A 24,993-nucleotide genomic window follows, 5' to 3' on the forward strand; every position below is an offset into this window, starting at 1 on the left:
TAGAAAATCGACAACTTATTAGTTTTTTTTTTTGGTTTTTGACGGAAGTCCCGATACCTTATTTAAGACTTTTTTGGTGGTATCCCATTTGTTTAATTCGAATGTCGGACATCATCATAGCCCAGGGATAGCATAAGCGTTTGTGCATTGGGCTGGAGTCCCAAGGATTTCAGGTTCCAACCCTGCCTCTAGGGTGATCTTTTTCCTCGTTGGATACCAACAAAGAAGTCTTAAGCAGTGATACTAAAAAACAACAATGAAGTCATGATTCATGCTTCTGTGCGAAATCACTTCAAAATCTGAAAAAATCTTAGTTACTCACCAGACCAGCAATAATATTACTGGAACTATAAAACTATTTTGCTGAATAGTATTCCTAAGAACCCGTCGCTTAGTTTTACCTATAAACATTACTTCATTTGCGTGTATGCGCAATTTAAGCGTAGGTAGCTTTCACTAGTATTCAAGAACAAAACTTTTTGGAAATTCCTACCCCCCAGTTACAGGTCAGTCTTACAACTTCGACAATATTAGATGGTGTTCTTTTCATTACCGGTTCAAGCGTCCCCATTTGAAAAAGAAAACATACGAACCAAGTAGACGATTGTGGGCACTCCTTCACATTCCAGGAATCGGATGCCCGCTTGACTAATCAGGCTTTGGGCGACCCACATACGTATGTTAATTTGCGTGCCGAGTACCGTATAAGAAAGATTTTTTTTTACAAAATGGATCGCGTGCTTACTTGTGTCAACACGTCAACAAGTTTCATATGGCACATTTTTGTGTGTAATCGAACACATAAATCTCGTTCCCCGGCAATAAGCGGACGTATGATGAAGGCGTACACAGTGCATGAAAGTAGAAGTATAAGTGGTTGGCATGAATGAAATGTGATGTTTTCATCGCTGAATTCCTCTCGGGAGTAGCCTACGCTCCCTACTATTGTTTCGATGCTACGGTAAAGTAGACTATTGCTTGTAATTTGGAGCAATGTGGTTCAAGTTGATGGATGGGTTTCCAATAAACGACCTCTGAAAAGTTAGTTTCCCTAGTAACAATTGAGGTTTTATGATAGTTTTATAGCATGTCATAAAACTAAAGATTGCACTTGTAGCGTACCATAAAACTTCAATTGTTACTTGGGTTAGCAGCACTAGCATCTTTGTATTTTGACATATTTAATAATTAAAAGATCTAAATCTAAATTAATCTAAAACCTCCACCGCAAACGTTTTTCCTTGACTGGATTGCGTTATCACATAATTAACAAAATATCTATTCAGAAGATCGTGTAGTATTTGAGTGACTACCGGTTCTATTAGTCTACTAACAATTACTAGATTACGTGTGAAACATATTAACTAGTCAATTTGTCATACTACCCTTGCCGCAAGGGCGACGGAGAATGCGGTGGGAAACAATGGATAAAACAAACTTTGGTATACGCCCGTGAACAGCTGCCAGTCGACGAATAATTAATTATCCGATGTAATCATTTTGACTATTTGTGCATGATGGTGATTGTTGCCTGTCATTAGCGAGATCGTTTCACGTTTAGCGAACAAATTATAAAAAGTGGACAGGGTAGTTTGTTTATAGATCATTGTCAATAATTTAAATTTTATTATAAACTTTCCTCTTAATGGAATTAGAGAGAAAAATTGATCCTTTCGTCTAGGTACACGATCCTCCTCGAAAAAAAACCACAAGTCGTTTGGAATTCTAATAAACTAATCTTAAGCCTCTCAACAGCAGCAAAACGTTAATGGAAGTAAAAAAAAGGAGGTTTGATCAAACTTATTTCATCGTTCATCATTTTAACCAAGACCCTTACTATGCTCAAAAAATATATGTAATACGAAAATCATGCCAATTCAAGAAATAGGCTACACTCTGCGGGTAGTCATGTAGGCAAGGAACAAAGAAAACGTTACTTTAAATATATTCACCATTGAGTTTTTCGGTTGAAAAATCAATCTTTATACCCTCGAGGTAAATTGGTTCTTAAGTATCACGACGGTCGCAGACGCTTAAGGTTCAAAGAACTTTCGGTGAGCGTCTACACGAATTGAATGCTTGATAGTATGCGTTGGAAAAAATGCGTTCAACTTTGTCACTAGTTTATCCATATAAACACATTTATTAAACTCTAAAAGAAGAAAATCAGTCGATTTATTAGATTATCACGAATCAAATCATGCAAAATAGCTGGTGGAAAAACAACTGACCGGGTGGAATGGTGCTTTTGAAAAAGTGGCGATGATTTTTCGTCACGCCACCACACTGTCCCGGGGCACGCAACACAACTGCGTTGTGACACAACCACTTTTTCAAAAGCACCATCCCACCCGGTCAATTGTTTTTACACCAACTATTTTGCATGAATGGAATCTTGATAATCTAATAAATCGACTGATTTTCTTCTTTTAGAGTTTAATGAATGCTTTATAGGATAAATCGATGGCAAAGCTGTACATAATTTTTCCTATGGTAATTCTAACACATGCTCAAAGAAAGTAACTGGAGCCTTTAGATAACGATTCCTAAATAATAGAGTTTAATGGTGGGTGTAACGAGGTAACGGTCCTGCAAATCGAACTAGAAGAAATTCCTGGTCAAAACCCTCTGGTCATTCGGTACCAGCCAGTTGCTTTAGGCTATCACACACGTTGTGTGGACTGTTTGGATTGTGTCTAACTGGTGCCAATTTGCTCTTAGTTTTGATACAACGTCAAACTGACAGCAAGTTGATATCAGCTACAGACGAGTGGAAAACGAAACATTGAAATCCAACTTTTCAAAGTTAGGTCTTGTGCCCCTATGCGCAAATTGGTTAATCCATTTTTTTCCTTTTCGAAAAAAGGCAGGCTACATAAACTCAAGTTGCTCGTAGATAGGGAAAGGGAAGTAATTAGTTCGACACTACTAGAGGCTGTCTATACTACTACGCTTTCAACAGGTGGAAGGGGAAGAGGGAGACTGTTAGTAAGAATAGTAAATCAAAATTGTGCTGGATTTCGCAACAGCCGTGTAATCAGTAAATTTAGAAACATATAAACTGATATCTCAGTAAAGTGAGCTTTGTTTGATAATTTTCGGTGAAATATTTTCGAGTCTCAGCGGTAAACAAACACTTTTCTTAGAGATTGAAAGTAGTTTTATCCAAGAAAGAGTAGGCCGAATTTGTATTCTGCCACCCGGCCACGCAAGCTACAGGAAGTGAATTATCCCGTCATTATTCCCATCTCCGCATTACCTTTGTGGAAATTTCCCCATTGGATTTCGACGCGAGTGACATATACAGACATTCATACAAAAAATCAGACACAAAACAGTGAGAAGGGAAAATCCTTTTCCCAGCATTACGGGCCGTCGTCTTCCGATGCGGGGCCTTTCTTTCAACCTCTCAAACAAAAACCGTAAGAATAATGCAACAAAAATAGCCAGTTTGAAGAAGAAGTGAAGATTTTCCTTAAAAATTCTAGCCAAAGTGGAAAGAAAATTTGCCAAATCTGTTAAATTGATACCTCACCAATCAGGTGTGTCGCACCTTTAACCAATAGAGACCAACCTATAAATTCGAGGTTTAGTGTCAGTTTTCCCGCACTTTCAAGAACTCGTATTTCGGTGAAAGCGAACGGGTGGAACAAGCAAACATTTGGGATATAGGTCTTTGTTTTTCACTCGCAAATGTGGGTTTGCGTCTGGAGTCTATAGGTGGACTCAGGGTCAGCGATAGATCACGGGTAATCTAGTCATACGTCGCAATGTTGTTTATGCCATATGTAATTTAATTCTTTGTGTGTGTAGGCTTATTAGCCAGGACAGGACTTAGTACCTCTGTCCCATCCCATCCCAGGAACTTAGGACCAAAGGAGTGACATTAACCCTTTTAGCCAAGTCACTCCCAACGATTTCAAATTGAAACGGTCGGTACGGTTGTCCACGTTTCTTCCTTATTCAAGGTTCAACATAATTCGTTGATTAAATTCTTCATTAAATGAATAATTTGATAGCCGTATAATTTTGAGTCATCTTCATTTTGTACGCTGCACAGTTGGTCTGGCTGCTTTAATAATTGTGTCACATACCATATGTACCATAAACATTAATATTGACAAGAAAAATTGTAGGCGAACGTCTGAAATTTTCCAGGATCCCTACATGTATTGGCTGTGTATGTGTAAACTAGACTAGACTAGAAATATTTTTCGAGTCTCAGCTATCAAAAGTCACTTTTAAAAAAATTGTTTACTGAGATGTCAGCTATTGAGATTCCGGCAAAAGATGAGAAAAAAGATGAGATTCGGCAGAAAAAAATAAGTGTGTAAGAGTCTCTGGAACCGCGGCCACCAGGAGACCCATTAGGTGACTAAAATGTCTAGAAATGAAAAAAATAATCTTTAGAAATATGCTCAATTCAAACATTATTTTTGTCTAAGACGAACTAGCAAAAGGAAAAGCTCGAAAAGATACAAAAAGAGTGAAAAATATTAACTGTTTTCGCGACAAGAATATGAAATAATTTTGAGCGATCCAAAATAAGCAGTAATCCAACTATAATATTATTATGGTCAATGCCGCCTACCCCAAGCAGCAATTGCAGTTTTATAGCAGGCTACAAGTGCAATCTAAGTTTTATTAGTGGCTATAAAACTACTATAAAACCTCATTTATTATTAGGGAGAAGATGTCAACTCTCCAAATAATATTCAAACTTATCCAATCATGTGTCATCCAGCAATTCCAAACGATTTCAAAATATTGTAATTTATTGCCAATTTGACGATCATCGAGATGCTATAGGAGGAAATACTATTTTTAGAAAAATGTATCTCTAGGTGGTGACCTCGTTCGGCGAATCCTCAGCGGTTTAACGTTGCTTTGGCTCCTTGGGCTCAGTACACGTCGACCGTAAATGTTGGCAGTATTCCGAGATAACGAAATTCTTAATTAACGGCTGGGTGTAAGGGTACCGTAATTGGACCGGATGGATAAATCGTGAAATGCATTATATATAGTTCTGAAAAACAGCTCATGATACAAAGAAGGATAATAAGCAAATAATTTAAATTACTGAAATAATTCACACTGTTCGTAGGAGACAAATAAATAATAAAATATTCTGTTACAGTAAAATTAAATTAGGATTCTTTACGGTATATAGAGTACACGACATATTCTACATAAGTAGGTGTGCTAACATAATGCTGTCTTAAAACGCTTTAGTCTTATTCATTGGCGGAAAAGTCCTGATGGTGGAAAATGTTCATTATTCTTCGGTTTTTGCGATCAGTAGAAAGAGTGATACATTTACGTGCGGCTTGGTTGCACTGAGAAAGGGCTCAAATAAGTTGAATAAAAAACCCTAATTTTTGTACCGTTCAAGGCCACGATCAGATTGTACAGCAAACCGTCACCAGGTTTTCGCGTCAGATAGGCACATGCTTGGCACGGTTGATAATTGGCAGAGTTGTGGACAAACACTCATTTAATGACACATTTTTTAGCACACTCAATACATGCCTTTACATTTTAATTACATTATGCCTATACACAGTGGAATAAAAAGGAAGACATCTGCCTAAGTGTGTTAAGTGTGACTTTGTACTAAGTCGCTCAAAAAGTTATGTCCCGCATACAGAAAAAAATCGTAAGACCTGCTCATGATTAAAAGAAGGATAATTAACAGAAAATTGGAATTATTTGTACTACTCAATCTACAAGGGACCTAGTGAATGTTAACTGATATTTTCCACTTAATTTTACTGTCTATCTCAGAATGGTGAACACTAAACGTCTAACAAAAAATCGCAAAATCACCAAAATTCCAGTATAATAAAAACATACATAACTTTCACTAGTATATTTTATAAGGAATACTACAATAATTCATTTACTTTAGCCTAACAAATCTTTTTTACTATTTATTGGTTGCATTGTGAGGATGATTTTGGTGGATTGTAAACTTACTTCATTTTATTGCCCTGCTGCTTCTTAGGAAATGGTAGGTAGAGGTTCATACCAAGCATCCATATTAAATCCCCAACAGCATGATAGCCACCATTGTCGGTCGCCCCATCTCCATCACGGGGAAGAATAAAGGATAGGATAAAAAAATAAAAGGTCTAGAATTCGATCTAAGCTAGTCTTCGAGTACACGGTCACTCAAAAAAGAAAAGATCTTTATTTCTTGAGTGATTCAAACTCTGGGCAGCCGGCTACCGAGAGTAAACTATATTTTCTAAATATCAATATTAAACAAACGAATTTTATCCACCTAGCAGTGTAAAAAGTTTGCAATATTTATTCCAAAAAGGGAAAATTAAGAACCTAACTTGATATTAAGTTGAATTTTTGTGTTTCGAATTCATCTTTTGATTGACTAACCAATTTGGGGCCAAGTTAAACGATGTATCTAAACTAGTATCAAAATTAACACCAGTTAGACACTATATCCAAACAGTCACACGGCATACATAATGTCTAAAACAACTGGAAAATTCCGTGTGATATCCCGGGAAGCAAAGCCAGAAGCTCTTGTTTTTTGACGAGAAAACGAAAACGAACGCTTGCCTTTTGACTGTGTAGCTAAACGCCTGAAACTATGCCACATTTCTTCCCAAAAGGAAAAAAAATGAATTAAACCAATTTGTGCATTAAGCTCACAAGACTTCACTTAAAATTGAGTTAAGGATTTTTGTATTTAGCTTTACTTTCCGGGACATCACTTGGGATTTGCCAGTTGCTTTAGGCGTCATGTTCTGTATATCGGGTGACTGTTTGGATATAGTGTCTAACTAGTGCTAATTTGGGTACTAGTTTAGATACATCATCTAACTTGGCCCTGAGTCGGTGCTAGGTGAGAGTTAATTCGAAACACCAAAGTCCTTAATTTTCAGAGTGAAAAGACCAAGATCAATATATCCATTATTTGGAATTGTGTACTTTTAAGTGGGCAGATTTTCGAAGAAGTTTTTTATATTATTTTGCTATATTTAGGGTCTGTACATTTGACAGACGTTCCTAGAAAAAAAAGAACTTTCGAAAACGCAGTCTGCCCACCCTATAGCCGATTGCTAGGCACACCAGTAGTGTCTGCGCAAACAAGTCTAGCTATCGAACCATCGTGCTTAACAATTTGGAGAAAACCCACTGGATCTCAATTTCGCCACTGAGTTGCACTGTGCACATCAAATTATCACCACAACTAAGAATCAGAGAGATAATTTTGTTGTCCACCAATGTCGAAGGCTGTAAATCAGTCCAACATTTATTATAAAACTTTAAACGATGCGACGTTTGCGTAAGTTTTGCATAGCCTTATTTAGAAGAGGCATTATTTGAACTGTAATTTCATTGTAATAAATGCACTAAAATAGCTTAAAACATCTGGAAAAACATTCCAAACCATAAGGTGTCCATATCATTCTAGCCACTCTCTCGGAGGCATGAAGCTGAATTAGGCCGAAATAGTTTTTTTTCCACTATGCTACTCCAAAAATGGCTCAATGAAGTTTTTGAATACATTTCATGTTGCAAATTTTAACACTGATGTTGCCTGTCGTGATCGAAATTCACTTCGCTTTCCTTAGATACAGATTACTTGCCAAATAAGGTATTTTGATGCAAATTTCGACAATGTGATCCCATGTCAAAGTATGTTTTGGGAATGGGAAGTTTTTGATTTTCCATGTGAGTGCTCATATTTTTATTGGGTGACACCGATTGACTCATATCCATCATAGCGGCACCAAAATATATAATTCAATTTACGGGATAGTTTCTCTCCAGCCAATTGTAAGTGTTGCATTAATTTCGCGTTTGCCCTTTTGTCCACAAAAATTTCCAGAGACACTATCATGATCCTCTCTTGTAAAATATTCTTTCGAGGCTTGTTGCAATCCTATTTCTTATGCATAATACAAATTTTTTGACCAAAATTAAACCATTCTCAGTTATCGAAATACATTTGCTCTCTCTCTCTCTCTCGCTCTCTCTCGCCGCAACATAAACCGAGTAGGAGAACACACCAAAACCTCTTGCCAAAAATACGCTGCTTGCTGCTGCAATGCAACATATATGTAGAGACAATTGTGGTGACCGGACTCATCGCGGTGCAAGAGTCTCGCAAGTAGCACACAAAGTGCCGAGAAAGAAAGAAATAAAACATAAACCAAGCTGAGCCCGCTGACTGCTAGCTAGCAACGCTTTCAGTTTCGTTCGAGCCACGGTACGGTCGAGAAGCAATCTCAGAATCACCTCTTCTAGAATCGGTGGTCATCGTCGACACTGCCGTCGTCGTCGTCGTCGTTGCGGATCGTTGTTACGGCGGTTCGTGATCGCGTGGAAAAAAGGTCAGAACGATTGTGCACTTTTTTTTTCTCTCGCATGTACGGCGTAAGGTGAAGTGTTGTTAATGTTGTTGCTGTTGTGGTAGAGGGTTTGAGAGGCATAACCGCATAACCTATCAGCCGGTTTGTCTGGTCTACGATCAGGCACTAGGGGCTCTCTGCGGCGAGGGTTTGGCCGGTTATGTTTATGACCGGTGGTAGGCGGCGGACGACGGACGGTTTGGAGTGACGAAGCACGTGCGCGGCCGCTACTACTGTGTGTTTAGTGCTGTGGGAATACTGCAAGGTGCTGTGTGTGCCGTATGTGCAATCGAACTGTGAATTGCGGGGCGTGAGAACCTAGAGTGCGTCGGCACAATCTCGAGTTTTCGTTTTCGGCAGAGTGTTGTTTGAGAGTTGATGTTATTTCTTTTTGCCGCGCGAACACCGCAACAATAACAACAACGCATTGATCTTGATTCTCAACGGCACCCCGCAAGGTTGGGCAATTGGTTGTGCTACTGGGTTCAATGAGTGATTTTATGTTGTTACATTATCGCATGAGCGAACTACACTTGTGATTAGGTGCTGCGATAGAACAATGAGAGGATTCCTAGCTTCGGATCACTTTAATTCCTTAGGTTCTTTTAGTGTTTAACTCTACGTTTTGTCCGTCAGGAATCAATGTGTACCATTGAAGTAAGTGATATCAGATATCGTAAACAAGCAGATTCCATAGGTCTTAAATTTATTTATTAAATTACATAAATAAATAAATTAAAAACATTAGATGTGCGTCGGTGTTCTCCGGTAGTTTTCTTCGCGCTAGAAAATAGTTATCTTTTAAAAATAAAAAAAAAACTACAACATGAAATTATGTTTAGAGCGAATTTTAAAAGATAAAGTTATCAAAAACTACGGTGGTTTTGGTTTGTGAATTTCAGTGTGAATGATTTGATGATTTTTAACATTTGAAGAGAGAGTCAAATCAAAATTTCGCAGTGCAAATTCTACTTCAGGCGAAAGAAAAAAGTGATTAAGTGCAACCTGCATTAAATGGACACAAATGAAAAAGAAAGATCGTCATCTTCATCAGAGACTGCACATCTGGCAGTTGCATATGGTATAAAATTTGAACATTTCTTTGCGCAAACATTGATTTATTTTCGGCTGTATTAGTAAAAAAAATCGAACTCGAAGAAAGCAAATTGCGGCTAAAACCAGATGTAAGTGTATTTTCATCAACCGATCAATTTCGAAAACAATGCTTTGTACTCTTTTAACTCGGATGACGTGTGATGGAAAGCTTTATTACTAGTCGTATTATGTAAATTCGACATTCGATTACTAAAAAAATCGAGCGACGAATGAACTTATAGTAAGTCACTCCCAAATAAAAAAACAAACGACTATCAAATCTGTAATTTTATTTCAAGTTGTTCCATGCCCAGTATATAAATTCAAAGAGCATATTTAAAAGTTTAACTATTACCTAGTTTTGGCCTTGTTTCCAGTTAGTCAGAATGTAGTGCCGAATTTCAAAATGGTTTTAAAATATTTTTTCTGAGAAACTACTGAAAATTTAAGGAAAAATTTTACAATGATCTTTTAGCTTCAATCGAGCATTTTTGCGCGAGTCCCCTTAATTTGTCATTTATGTGCATTTTTGGAGATTATTCTAATTGGTACCTACACGGAAAAAAATCCTTTCATAAATACTTAAAAAATCACGATTTCGTGATTCGAGCGATTTACGAAAATCGTAACCAAATTTCTGAAACTAAAATATTAAACCTCGCATTCATGAAATTATTCATGTTTGCAAAAAAAGCTCGGGCCAATAATGCACCTAACGTTACGCTCGAATGTTTGGTTGGCTTACTGTGGTTCTTCCCTGGGCATACATAGTTTTTGTTATGATTCTTGTTCATAATTTAAAGATACCCCTGATTTATATAAACTTAATCAACTTAAAATGCTGACACTTAAACGATGTTCAAGTTCATGTTTGCAGGAGCCTTGTCGCGATTTTCGTAATTTCTCATCCCGTTACCGTATTATTTTATTCATGGATTCACAATTGGATTTCTCTTAGAGTAGCGTGACTTATATTCAAGATTTCAGGATCTTCGTCACGATTTTCGTAATTTTGTGTGCATGTTATCGTGATATTTTTAAAGTTATATCTGTGCGACAATTGTTGAAGATGAAATTAAATAAATTAAACTGATATTTTAGTCTTACCATTGAAGTTGACACGTTGAGTAATGTAACTCATGTTTATATCAGAAGTTTTATCATATTCGTAATTTTTCTTCGCATTGCCGTGGTATGCAATTTTTTAGTTACTACCGGATTTATCCACGGAAAAGCGTGAAAATATGCTCAGCGCAGTTTTAATTTCCTGTCCAGACATCACATTACCTTAGCAAATAAATAACGCTACCGGAGGTCGTAATAGTTTTCTTATATCTTCTACTCGTACTTATTACTGATCGCTAGCTCAAGCTGAATACGACTTTACTATATTTCATGAAAAAGTTCTTGGATTTTTTTTAAATTCTTGGTGAAATAGTTAACGTGAAAATTTTATGACCATGTGCATATTGCAGAGCTAGATCGTGATTAATGTACTATACACCAAGAACTAGTTCACGAATTGGTGAATATTAGTTTATGACTTTGTGAATTATTTTACGTGCATGAATTGTGAAATGTGATTAATATACTAGGAATTATGATCATGAAATCATAAAATATTATTCATAAATTCGTGAAGTAGGAATTTATGAATAATATTTTATGATTTTGTGAACTATTAAACGAGCACCAATGGCGAGTCGTGACTAATACCAATTTACGTATCCATGAATAATATTTTATGATCTTGTGAACTAACACGGATATTGAATCGTGACTTATGTATCAGGAATCTTGAATTAGATCACGAGGATTTAAAGGATTCATGAATAATATTCCGAATTTCGTGGAATAGATCACGACAAAATATCCAGACTATTTTGATTTGGTGAACTAATTCACAACCACGAAAACCAAAGCATGATCAAGATGTAGTAAATCATGAATCATAGTCGTCGTACAATCGGACTTTGAATAATGTTCCTTAATGTTTGAATAAAATCATCTTTAGTTTATGACTAATGTTCATGAAGTTGTGCACAAGTTCACACACCGAAAATCGATTTGTAATTTGGAATGTCAGAAACCGTGACTGAAGTTCACAAAACAAAAACAAATATCTCCACTAATAAAAGTGTTATGCAGGCGTTACTTGCGGGAAATAGAACATAATTATAATACACATGATTTTTGTTCACCACCCTGTTTTCGTAACGTAAAAACGTGATTAACCCAGAATTCATGGCACTTTATTCACGATTTTGGAAACAATTATTTTTCCGCGTACTCAAAATAACACAACCACGAAGTTTATTATTTTTTCTCAAACTTCACGAAACTTTCGGAATCGTAAATCGTAAAAAGAGTTTTTTAAGTCAATGAAAAATGCGTGGTGAAACAAACAAATTTCAACCAAATTCTTTAAACAAGAATGAAAAGGCTATAATCAAAACACATGCAATTCATAGCTTTTTGGAGTATTGTCAGAATATAGTTGCTTGCGCAAATCAGCTTTCAAAGTATATTTCAGCAACTAGGATATATTTTCATTAAAACATAAGCGCGGGCAAAGCGTTGTTGGTAAGTCGATTGTCTTGTACGCAGCTCACTTAGGTTCGGTTTCAAATCTCCGCTTATTGGGTTAATATTTTTTTCTAATCCGAAAAGCCCGACTCTAATGTTAAAAGCTCTATAATCCAAATAAAATAATATGTTCACTAGCCCAGGACTACGTTTTCAAAAAGACGTATCCAGGAAGAAAACAAAAAATAATTTTAATTTTCAAAACTTCGCTTCTAGAAAATCATTTATTTGATCACAGATAACGGCTTGGAAGGTACTATTGGATATGGAATGTTATTTTTTATTTCAATTATAGCGGTTTTATATTTTTTTGTAGTTAGCAAAATCTCTTTAGAAAAAAACTGTAACCCTACATGCGACGTTGGGAATCGAACTCAGGTTAGCTGCTTATAAGCCAATCGACTTACCAACTACGCTCTGCCCGCTCCATCGTAAAATGCTTTTTATATAACTAAGAAAAAAACCACTACCAATACTAAATCAAAACCTAAATTAATCTACTAGCAGTGAGATGGACCTTTTTGCCTTTCTCATATAAAGAAAGGCTATGCAATCACTGTAAAAATCGACTTTTTAACCGAGGCCCGGAGGGCCGAGTGTCATACACCATTCGATTCAGTTCGTCGAGATCGGCAAATGTCTGTGTGTGTATGTGTGTGTGTGTATGTGTGTGTGTGTGTCATTTAAACTCACACAATTTTCTCAGAGATGGCTGAACCGATTTTCGCAAACTTAGTTTCATCTGAAAGGTATAACGCTCTTATAAGCTGCTATTGAATTTTTAGTTGATCCGACTTCCGGTTCCGGAGTTACGGGTTGAAGAGTGCGGTCACACAGCAAATTCCCATATAAACTGGTACCACCATGATGTTCAAATGATGTAAAACATATTAAAATTGATGTAACATTACTCTAGTTTGCGGGTCTGGATCACTAATGATCAATCAAAGTAGCTTTGACCACATTGGCCACCTATGACGGTTCATGACGCCTCCGGGGAACCCGCCAAGTTCCTAAGCTAATATCACACCCATTCCCCAACGAATTCTCTACCGATTTTTACAAACTTGATTTCAAATGAAAGATACAGTAATGCCATTGACTGCTGCTGAATTTCATTCTGTTCTGACTCTTGCTTCCGGAGTTACAGGGGTGTTAGTAAGGATACACTGGAATTTCCCATATAAATCGGTACAATCGTAATACCTCAGAGGCTAAAATGGTCACCAAATTGCTTCTAATCGCAGATCTAGATCACTGATTGCCAATCAAACATTCTTTGAATATATTGTCCACTATCGACGATTCCGGAAGTCCGGCATTCCGGTCATATTCCACAATTAAAGTCACATCGGTTCTTCGCTGATGACTGAACCGATATTCTCAAACCAAGTCTCAAATGGAAGGCAAAATATGCAGTTGAGTATTGCGTCGCCACCTCTTTACCCCCCCCCCCTTTGCCCTTACACCTCCCTCCTTCATCACTCCCCTCTCCTTGGACCACCCTCACGCCCGCATTTCCTTCATCCACCCCGTATACCGAAATAAGATGAAGGATTTCTGACGCATCCTCCACTCCCACTCTACCCATTCCCTCCACTTTCAAACCCATTCCACCAACATTTCAAAATATAATCACATGAAGATAACATTGAACTCATGCTGATTAAGCCAATTAAATATTATTCTTTTGCCTTTTTCATATAGAAAGGTTATGCAATTGCTCCAAAAACCAACTTTCTAACCGAGGCCCGGAGGGCCGAGTCTCATATAACATTCGACTCAGTTCGCCGAGATCGCAAAATATCTGTGTGTATGTATGTGTGTATGTATGTGTGTATGTATGTATGTATGTATGTATGTATGTATGTATGTATGTATGTATGTATGTATGTATGTATGTATGTATGTATGTATGTATGTATGTATGTATGTATGTATGTATGTATGTATGTATGTATGTATGTATGTATGTATGTATGTATGTATCTATGTATGTATGTATGTGTGTGTATGTGCGGATTTGTTAACAAAATGTCCACATCGGTTTCTAGGAGATGGCTGAACCGATTTTTACAAACTAGGATTCAAATGAAAGGTATAATATTCCCATAGGTTGCTATTGAATTTCATTTTCAACCGACATCTTGTTCCGGATTATGAGTTGAAGAGTATGGTTACAAAACAAAATTTGTTGATTTGTCCACATCGGTTTCTCGGAATTTTCTGAACCGATTTTGACAAACTTGGTTTTAAATGGAAGGTGTGGATCCGAGTTCTGGTTCCTGAATTACAGGGTGATACGTACGATCACGCAGCAAATCCCAATTCTAACGAATTCTGCGATGAATGTAAAAAAGTGATTTTTTTTCAAAATGTAAACACAACTGTTGAATTTGTAGATCTAGGTCACCAACAGTCATTCAAAGTCTCTTTGGCCACACTGGCCACCATCGACGGATCCGAAAGCATCCAAATTCAGAATAATGGTTATAATGGTTTCTCGAAAATGGCTAGACCGATTTGATCAACTTAGTCTCAAATGAAAGGTGTTGCGTTCCCGGAAACTGATATTAAATTCCATCCGACTTCCGGCTCCGGAGTTACGGGTTGTGAAGTGCGATCACATAGAAAACTCCGATTCAAACCGATACCGCGATGAATGCTAAAAGGTGCTCTTATATATACTTACCAAGTGTAATAAGAATGAAAGACATTTCCATAATGTTATATTGTACGAACCTAGCTATTAAATAATAGTTTGGAGAAATGAGAAAGGCACAATTGCACCTCTAGGTGGATTAAAACAGGTTTTTATATTATATATTATAGCCATGATACAGAAACAATATTGGTATCAAAACTAAGCACAAAAATCCCGCCGACCAGCGAAACTATAAATTAGATAACATAATAGATGGTCAGGTTTGATATTTTTATCCTTACCTGCGCACGACGGGTTTCGTATCATTCAAATTCAAAATTGTCGGGTTTATGTTGGGTTCGAGTTTATTAAATTTTAAATTCTCGAACACAAGACGGATTCGGGTTCTCCAAATAAAAAAAAAGTCAGGTTCAGCTTAGATCGGTCTTTGGGGACTATTCACAAATTACGTAACGCTTTTAGGGGGAGGATGTACGACAAATTGTGACATGTTGTGACATATGGGGGAGGGAGAGAAGCTAGAACGTTACGTAACATGTTTTCACTGAAGATTTTTTTTTAGAATTTGTAACGTAATAGGGTAGGGGGATAGAGAAATTTTGTGACAATTTGTTACATGGGAGGATGGGGGACTCAATTTTGGGTAATTTTTAAGTAATTTATGAATCGTCCTTTAGAGACCATCGTACTCCCTCCCCCTTAAAAGCGTTACGTAATTTAGTGGTTTTAACCATTTCCTGTCGCAATAAATTACTGAATTGCTTGAATTCGTCATATTTTCAAGTGCCAAAATCTTAAAATGTTGTATTCGTCATTTAAATTCTTTTTATTCAGATATACCAGAACAATAATTATAGTTGTATTTATCAAACTAACATTCACGTGAGAATATTCACAAATAACGAACATTCACGTGAGAATATTTACACATTTATTGGTTGTGGTAAACATGAATTACGACAGACTTCGACTTCAGTTAAGCTTGAAAGCAAAAAACCATCTTACAGCAAATCGAATCGAGAATGTTACAATCGATACCTAACAAAAGAATAGACAGTCATAGCATCAATATTTAACTACCTCCAGATTGACTTTCGACAATTGCGTGCCTTTATCAAAGTCACAAATAAATCGCGATCGCTGCGAATAGCAGTGCTACTGGATGATTTGAATTAACCCTTAAATGCATACTGTTGACATTTGGCAATATACCGTATTTTGTAATATAAAGCCACGACAAGAGGTATAGATTGTATCCATCCAGAAAAATTAGTACCAAAGAAAAATGAAATTCATGCATTTAAAGGTTAATATTGCAAATGATGAGATGTATACCGCTAAAAAAATATCGATAAAAATAAAAAAATGCTTTTAAATCAAATTTTGATAGTATGACCCCTTCAAGATGGAACAACAAATCTGTAAATCCAGGATTTTGTTGGAAAATCCAATTTGTTTTTTCTCCATCATTCATTGTTGACCATTTAATAGTTTAAAAATCATAATCTCAAAGAACAAAAAAGATGAATTTTGCCAAAAAAAAATTCCAATCTGGAAGGCGATTTGCGAATTTGATGAATATAGCGCCCCTTAATTAACTTCTGGCACCATATAGGATAATATTTACAAGAAAGAGTACCATCAAAACCGATTATTTCCATTTATAAGGAAGCACACCGCACACTGTTTCCAAAGAGACAAACATGTTATCGAAATTGTTTTGACCATGATAGGTTTATATATAAAGTATTTTTATAAAATATTCCCCATTTTCTATAAATTTGAAATTTAATCCTCATAAAGAAGAGAAACAAATGCATTTAAAATCGTAAAAATTAGTTCGATCAATGATAATTATTAATTATTTAACATGAAAATGGCAGCCATTTTGAAGTGACGATGATGATGTTATAGGAATCCACCATCACCATGGAATATCGCTGTATGAAAGCCCAAAAGAAGCGGACCATAAACAACATTTATGCGCAATCCGAAAAGGCAAAGAATCTCCTTCCAACGATTAGATCCGGAAAATGGCCGCCATTTTGATGTAGTCAAAAATCCGTGACTGCACTACTTTTCAATAGTTTTAGCTGAACCCACCATAAGACCCTATAGAAAGCAATGACTCTTGCTCAAGAGAACTATGATTTTTTCAAGATCATTATTTGTTTCATTCTTGAATAACGTACGGGTCTCAATACAACTCTTTTTCAAGACTGATAACTTTTTTGAAAGATCGCCATAAATTCAGTCCGTGTATTATAAACATTGGAAATGTCGACATGAGAATTAAAGAAATAAATCACGGAACGCTGTGATCTGGGAGATACACCTATTGTACCAAGTCTGAACAAGGCGTACAGCGGTAAACAGATACCGTCGAAACGACTTTCAAGGACCGTAACTAGCAAATTTTTGGAAATGGGCCGAATCAACCTTTTTGGTGCCTATGTTCATTCAAGGGTGTTCTTAGAGTTACAGAACAAACAGAAAGATGCTTCAAATGATAACTCAAGTGAATCTGAATCACTGTGACCTAGCACAACTGTTGCAAATAGGTTGCGGAAAGTTCAATTAGATTGAGGTATTTCTCAAAGATTAATGTGTAAGTTTACTTCCAAAAAAAAAAGATTTTTTTTTCAAAATTTTAGGTATTTGTCCCGTGCATTAAGCACAGCGCTAAATCGTGAGTGTGAAAGTGTATGAATACACGGATCGCCATGTAATGCATCTGGTAGCTTGTGTTAGTGTAGAGCAGCCAAATTTTATGGAGACAAAGTCAATATTACACCTTACACATATTTGTATTACGAGAATAGTATAACCAAGAAAGGGATATTTCATCAAAACGTTAGCAATGTGAAAAATTTGGTAAGGGTTCAAGCAGTCATGGCAAAGTTTTCCCGGAACAGCTGGAAAGTTCAATATAAGTTGATCAAATTATATGGTCACACTGTCGGAAAAATGTATGCAGAACTCTGACATACGCCTGCACAGCGGAACCGCAATTTTTTTACCTCCCTTTCCAGTTGCAATTGACAGTATTCTTCTCCAGCTGGTTACCTCGATGACATCATCTCACGAGAAAAGGGCGAAATGTAATCTCGAAAAAAAACGAGAAAGTCTGGAATCGTTCTCTCGGGGGCATACATGTGATGGTTCTTTTTATGTAATTGGTTTCAGAATTGAGGTGAATCAAACCTCACTTTACGATCCCGTGGTGAAATAAAACATGCCCGTAATTACCTGTAGTGATTGGAGATGGAAAACTTGTTTTCACAATTACGTAATTATACCGAATGTTGCGTGCGGGACTCAAGCCGTTTCGAGGCAAAATATTGAGGAATTAAAAATATACGACATCGAGTCTTTTGCTTCAACAAATAACTCGGCTGAGCTCGAGCTATTCTCATATGGATACCGGAATAGATCTCGAAGTCCTTTGATACAATAATATCCGTTTTACACTGCCTACATACAAAAATCTGCAACATACAACAAAGCTGACATCATGTAATCCTTATATTGGTCCAAACATGAGCCGTACGAGAAATGCACATCGCTTATTGCGCCTCCCAACGGGCTAGGCGGAATGCTCTGCTCCTCCTCAGGAAGTGACCCTGGGACCACTGTACCGGGTATCGAAAGAACATACCGACACCGTTTCCGTCTGTATTTCTTGTAGACCAACATCCGTTCGTTTAGTTTGGCCCCCACTTGCCACCCCGGAAGAGCACCTCGATGGCCTCTCCGATGGTTCTGGTCGTGCTGACAGTAGCGGCGCTAAAATATCGCCGACTTGTGTCGCTTCCTGGTGTTGGCCTACCCCCGGGACACCAGTCTAAGCAGGACCGTCCTCGTATGCAGCCAGAATTAAATTTCTTATTTATTTAGATGTGTCGCTATTTACTACCTAGTGCTTCTTGGGGGGGGGGGGAGGTTTCCTTTTGCATAATATTACACTTCTTGGCTGCTTGCTGTTGCTCGCTGGTGAACTCATTACTCATCATAACAGAAAGAAATGTCAGACCACGACGGCGGTGACGACGTCCAGTTGGAAGTGTTTCCACTTCCGTTTTAGTCTTGAGCTTTCAATCCTTTTATGCAGTTGAAATTGCTTTTTTCGCGGTGAATGTCATATGTGGGCGGGGACATGCAACGCACACTCGGTGCTCAACGACTGCATTTAATCTCAGTGACTGATGTGGTCCGATGAGGCCAGCCACTGCATGGAGACGATTTGTCTAGCAGTGTCGATGGCAGATGCGATAAGTATGTCGCTGGGGGGTAGGAAGATGATGATCAGGAGGAGGAGCAGGATGAGGCGGAGCAACAAAGTACAAGATTGCGTTAAGTGGGCAAGTTGACGTAATCAACAGAGAGTCACGTGAAAAATGATTGCATTACTCGAAAGGTGAATTGGTTAACGTATAAGGACACTTTCGATGAGGTTTCAAGGGGGCAGTATTTGTCGAGAGAGAGACGCGTCCAGCTTGTTACTCAATGATGAAGGTTCCATTTATGAACAGTAAACGAAGATTGCAGTCATCATAGTTCAAGAGCGAGTTATTGGGTATTAGGATCCTCTACTGGTGATTTGTTGCATGCAATCAGTTCCTACGCACTAAAGAGCGACCTGAGCTGAAAAACTTTCAACGAAGTGGATTTTTTGGTAGTATCAGTTTGATATTTTGAACCTAAATGCTAATTAAATTAGCATTGCTGAAATCAACATGGTATTCATCCATGATAGAAAATTGTTCGTTGATTGTTCGAATCACGCGTTATATTGACATGTTCAGCTATAAGCATTAGACTGCCCAGAAAAATAATGAATTTTTGAAAACTTAATCGGCCCACTCCTGAGTCAATTCCTAGTTCCACCAGTACTTGCTCCAAATTTGAAGCAGATCGAATAAGTCTAGCTACCGGACCAACGTGCCTGAAGTTTGTATGGTTTTTTGACAATTTACATGGAGAAAACCCATTAGCTCGCATTTTCACCGCTAGGTGGCGCTGTATGCATCGTATTATCACTATAAGTGAAAATAAGAAAAATAATTTAATTGTCTACATCTTTATCCAAGACTGCTAGTCAATCCGGCTTTGGTAAAAGAAGTTATTAAACTTTTAACGAAGTAGTGTCTGAGTCAGTTTTGGATCGGGCCCAGCGGTGCATGGTTGTGTATCAGTACTCGTGTGTAACCCACGCGAATATGCAAATGAAAACACGGTTATACTATCGTATTTATACACACGAAGTTACATACACACTAGCCCACACGATATACAAACGCCCACGCGAGAAAACACGTTAACGTACAAACGCTCGAACCCTTCACGGTCATCCTCGCATACTTAGACCCGCAATCTCGCGAATGTGGAAAATACCCGGCGAATAAGTGAACGTTTTGACACTTACGAACTTATAAATGCGGTCTCAAGTACGCTCGTGTTTGCGCGATTATTAATAGGCCACGTCCGGTAGACTCTACCCTCGGTCCAGGATAGGTACAGAGCTTCAATTTTCTCAATCCAATAAAAAATAAAACAATGCGCTTACATGGGCTAGATAACACGTTCCACGGCGACACGACCGACAATTCGAGTGATATGAGAGAATCCACTCTCTCCTAGCATTTGATCCGCTCACTAAAAATTAAATATTGGACCATAGCGCGGACCATCATTCAGAACACACGCGCAAACGCTAAAATCAAATTCATAGACGCGTGGCTACATACATGCTAACACACGCGACATACAGACGACCACGCTATTGAACACTTTAACATACATACAAACACTCGAGCCCTTCACGATTATACAAAAAAGCGAACATGCAATCGCGATCATTCGCGCACAGCTACGCCCAAGAATTCGCAAACACAAATACGCCACACATTTGAGTGAATACTACAGCATTTATAGTCTAATCAACGCAGTCTCAAGCGCGAACAAATAAACGCTTGTTTCCACGCGATCGCGAAGTCCGTCCTCCCGCACATCTGAACTGTATACTCAATACCACAATCAGAACCATGTCTGTTGCAATTGGCCTTAAGCAGTGTTTCAGTGGGTAACATTGCCCATCTCGTCTGCCATTGTAGTGAGTGATTCTGACGGGGATTTTTCTACCGGATCAACCTTACACCTAAGTTGCTACTTTATTTTTGATTCTGTTGTATTCAGAATTGAGGACAATGCCACAAAATATTGTCCACGTCTAATCAAAATAATTTGACATCAAGACATAGTTACGGGAAATAATAGAACTAGGATCTCAACTAGAAGTATTGGTGCTTAATTATCTTCATTTATAACCCAAAAAATTGTGCAACGAATGGCACGTTCTTCACTCGACGCAGAATTGACTTTACCAATACGTTACTACAGCATTTAATGATGAAGAAAATATTCTCCTTGGCATGTTATACATTTGGATTCGGTCACTTGCAACGAATTATATAACCTGGTAAGTCCTAATGATTGATAAACAAACTGATATTCGACGTGGTTCGGAATGTGAAATAAGTAGGAATATTGACTTTTTGCTAAAACTAAATAACTTAGCCTTATAATATGTTTAGGAAAGTCGTTGTACTTTGCAAGGCTCTTCTTTCCGTTTAAGTAGAAACGAAAACCACATATCAAGAAGACTGGCAACTCTGTCCAGAATCAGAAGAACCTCTTCCGGGTGAAGATGGTACATTCTAGAGTGATATACGCACACATGTTTACACATTTACGTTGAATTTCCTACCTCCGTACAATAGAGACGCTGTAATCTCTGTCGCTTCTCATTTGTATGGGGGAAGGAACGAGATGTCAGTCTTCATGCTAGGTAGCCTTCAGTAGAAATTAGAGTGGATCAAATTTTAGCAAGATCTAAATCGGACTTTTTAACGGTTCGAGATAGAGTTTGACAGTCTTCGATGAAGTTGTAGAACAAGCAATTTTAGACCAATTTGCTTAAGACACGCAAGCTTCATCTTTCATACCTTCCAATCCACAAGAAATCCAAATGTCATTTCGCGAAAAGCCTTAGGTGTGCTTTATAAACGGTTTTATTTGTAAAACTTTTGTAGTTTTTACTTTAAGGGTTTGTTCATTGAACCGGAGTCACAAGGGTTGCAGGTTCGAATCCTGCCTTTGAGGTGATTTTTTTTTCATTTTGATCTGTTTTCCCTATTGCATAACACGAAAAAAGTCCTAAAAAAGGTATTTGCACTTACGTCGAAACTCCAAAATATGAATGAGTTGTTTACTTCGAACGGCTGTTTCGCTCCCGTCATACCTCTGTTAACTGGGCAAGGGACACAGTCACCATTAGCTCTGTCGCCCAACGAAGTCCGATAGGTAATGAACGAAAACTCAGATATCAGACGATAATAAAAAAAAATCCCGCCTTTTGTATCAAGCGGGGAAATCAAACAGATCAAATGTGTTGGGTGGCAGTAGGGTTGCGTGTGATCCCGCTTTAGAGGCAGTGGTACGATCACTGTCACCAATGCTATAATCATGTGTTCTTCCTGGGACGTCATCATAGCCCAGGAATAGCATTAAGAATTTGTGCATTGGGCCGGAGTCCCAAGGGTTGCAGGTTCAAATCCTGTTGCTGGTGTGATTTTATTCACCAAATTGCTTTCGTTTAACTCATTTCGATCTATTTTCCCCATTCGATACCACCAAAAATACCAAGTAAGCTTATCAGATTAATCTAGCGGTACTCCGAAAGAGTTGCCGCGAGTTTTTTTTTCAATATCCAATTTCCCACATACATCTTTTTCTAATTTTTTGCGAGCATAAACAACAAACTCGTCAGATCCGAGAATTGCATAATTCTAAAGTGATCGAAGCAAATCTGTTCGTGCATCTCGCGATGACGACGACCTACCGACCCGGCGCTGGCACTGCTGGCTTGACTTGGCTAGCAAGTGTCGATCGATGTGAGATCGTGGTACCACAATCGCAGCATAATGTGCCCATTATATGGCGAGCTCTGCATAAAGTGCGAACGTTGGGATACCATAGGACTGTATCTCTTTCTGCACCTATGTAGTGTTCGGTTGTGTATACACGGACCCAGATGAGACGTGGGAAAAAAGATTTTCAATCTGCGCTGGCGGTAGCAGCACTGGTTTCAAGTAGGTACATACTAGCCCCGTGAGCATCGTCTACGGTTGGTTCAAGATTTATTTATGTTGATGACTTTTGTCGGTTTGTTTACAAATAGGATGCCTAAAGGTCATATGGTTGAACAGTGACCCGAACGGCCCTCGACGAGATATTTGGTTCGTTTTCACGCGAAAATCATTTAACGGCCATCTAGCAAAACATTTTAACATATTTGCTATTCATATGTTATTCAAACACGAAACCAGAAATGCACTCCCGTCAACAATTTTGCATACCATTAGTTCGATTTCCCCCTAAATCACCGGTATTTAATGGCCTTACTTATTTATAGTTCCGGAACGGGTTTCTAAACTGCGAATAACGTCTGCGTTTGACTCGCGTGTGTCGTTTTTGCACCAAACGAGTCGAAGATCTGATGGCCAAAGGTAAATTCTCAACACACGGTCGAAAGCTGAAAAGTCCCCGCGCAATTTGTTGATTGTATAATGTCAAAGTTAATCGCGGTTTGATTCGCGTTCCGTCCAGCCAGTCTGTTTTACGGAAGAACTTTACTTTCACTAACTGGGTCCGAAGAATGCAACTGTTGCTCAAAGATTTCCCTTTAATACACCAAACCCCGTAAGCGAGGTCAGCTCCGTTAAGCACAACGTGCCATCTAGAACCGGGAACTGGTTGCATCAACACTTGCTTTTGTTGCATGGTTTCGAAGGTATTTACAGTAGATTTCCGCCCTTCACTGACTCCCATATCGTCGTAGTCGTTTGACTATTTTCAACGGTGGCGCAACCTTCACGGCCATCGCCGATGCTAGTTCGGTGGTAATCAACCCAAACTTGTTTCGCTTCTGGTTTGTTTTAATTACCCAAAAGTGGACAAAGTATATAAGATAGTCATTTTATGGTACCACGATTGAGCTAAAAAAAAATAGCAGAACCTTTTTATGACATAGGAAATTATTGGGTTCCGTTGGAAGTACTTGATCTTGGAATATTAACAATAATGGAATAAATTAGACCACCTTTTCACGTTGATGAACTATAACTTGCGCTATGTTGTTGGAATGTTCAAGTAGGCGATGTGCTTACAATTCACGCGAAAATATTCCAAGCCTGGCCTACCACCCTGCACTCAAACATCGCCTAGTGCGATCGGCACGATTGCGGTCACTGACTGTTTCCATTTGGGGCAACATAGCTACTCCAAGGTCGCATACCTGGAACCTTTCACCGTACAGCTCGGGGTAACGAAAAAAAAAAATTGTAACAATTCGTTTCGTGGTATTCAGGTTCGAAGCAAAGCAACCAAACATCGAAATCGTGCTCAGGTCGGTACTTAGCTACTTTAAGTCGACATGGACAATAATAGCTCGCCATATGTAAACACTAAACGGTTTTCATGTGAGGCAGGTACCACATTCCGTTGTGTTCCTAATATATTAATCATACATTTGAAGTTGACATCAATTGATAATATTATAATCGAACAGTTAAGGATTGTGGTAATTTACACATACGCTGTATTTGAAAGCAGAACATCCGATAAACCGGCCCCCTCGTCAGAGAACCGGATCATACCTCTCAGCTCAAGTCCATCCATCAAGTAAAATTGTCCACGTTCCACATCATCAATCACGCCCGATCGCGTCAATATTTTTCGCTCGGGCTGTACCAGTCACCTGTATCGGAGCTTCGATAATAATTACTCACGTCACTCCCGTCGGCAGGTATCTCCGGCGAGAGGATTTGCGGTTAATAAATGTCAATATCATCCGCGGTAGCACAGCAGCCAGGCTTAAGCAGGACCGACCGGTTTGTCTCTTTTGCGTGTCCAAACTATTACCCGAGCAGCTGCTGGGCGGGCGGCTGGCGATATTGTGTCATCGCGAAGTAGTGATGGTATTACGGCGGACCGGCCAAAGTCACAATTATTGGACGGAGCGTGATATTCAAATCAGTAAAGCAAATACATAAAGTTGAACGCGTTTTCGGTTCTTCTGCAGCAAAGAATTGTGTATGTGTGTGACTTTGCGCCAAAATCGTGAGCACAGGTATTTTTTGAACCGATCAGTCCGATATTGGAATGTCTGCCGTTGATGGTGTTTTGTAAATGAATAAGCAAAACAATATT

At 38.3% G+C, this 24,993-nt stretch overlaps 2 protein-coding genes across 5 annotated transcripts in view; one reads left to right on the forward strand and one right to left on the reverse strand.

The window, feature by feature from the left end:
• The window catches only part of LOC131677165 (uncharacterized), a 137,779-nt gene that overhangs the window by 56,958 nt on the left and 55,828 nt on the right, over nt 1-24,993 (reverse strand). The window lies entirely within an intron of this gene.
• The window catches only part of LOC131677166 (uncharacterized), an 80,861-nt gene that overhangs the window by 960 nt on the left and 54,908 nt on the right, over nt 1-24,993 (forward strand). The window contains exon 1 of one of the 3 annotated variants that reach the window (XM_058956847.1): nt 8,896-9,035. The exons of 1 other annotated variant lie outside the window; for it this stretch is intronic. The gene's annotated coding sequence lies outside the window, so the exon portion shown is untranslated. Of the gene's footprint in view, nt 1-8,895; nt 9,036-9,420; nt 9,563-24,993 lie in introns of those variants that run through there. One more of the 3 variants, XM_058956854.1, reaches the window with a different exon arrangement.

The sequence above is a fragment of the Topomyia yanbarensis genome, chromosome 1 (genome assembly GCF_030247195.1).
Source record: "Topomyia yanbarensis strain Yona2022 chromosome 1, ASM3024719v1, whole genome shotgun sequence".
NCBI classification, from domain to species: Eukaryota; Metazoa; Arthropoda; class Insecta; order Diptera; family Culicidae; genus Topomyia; species Topomyia yanbarensis.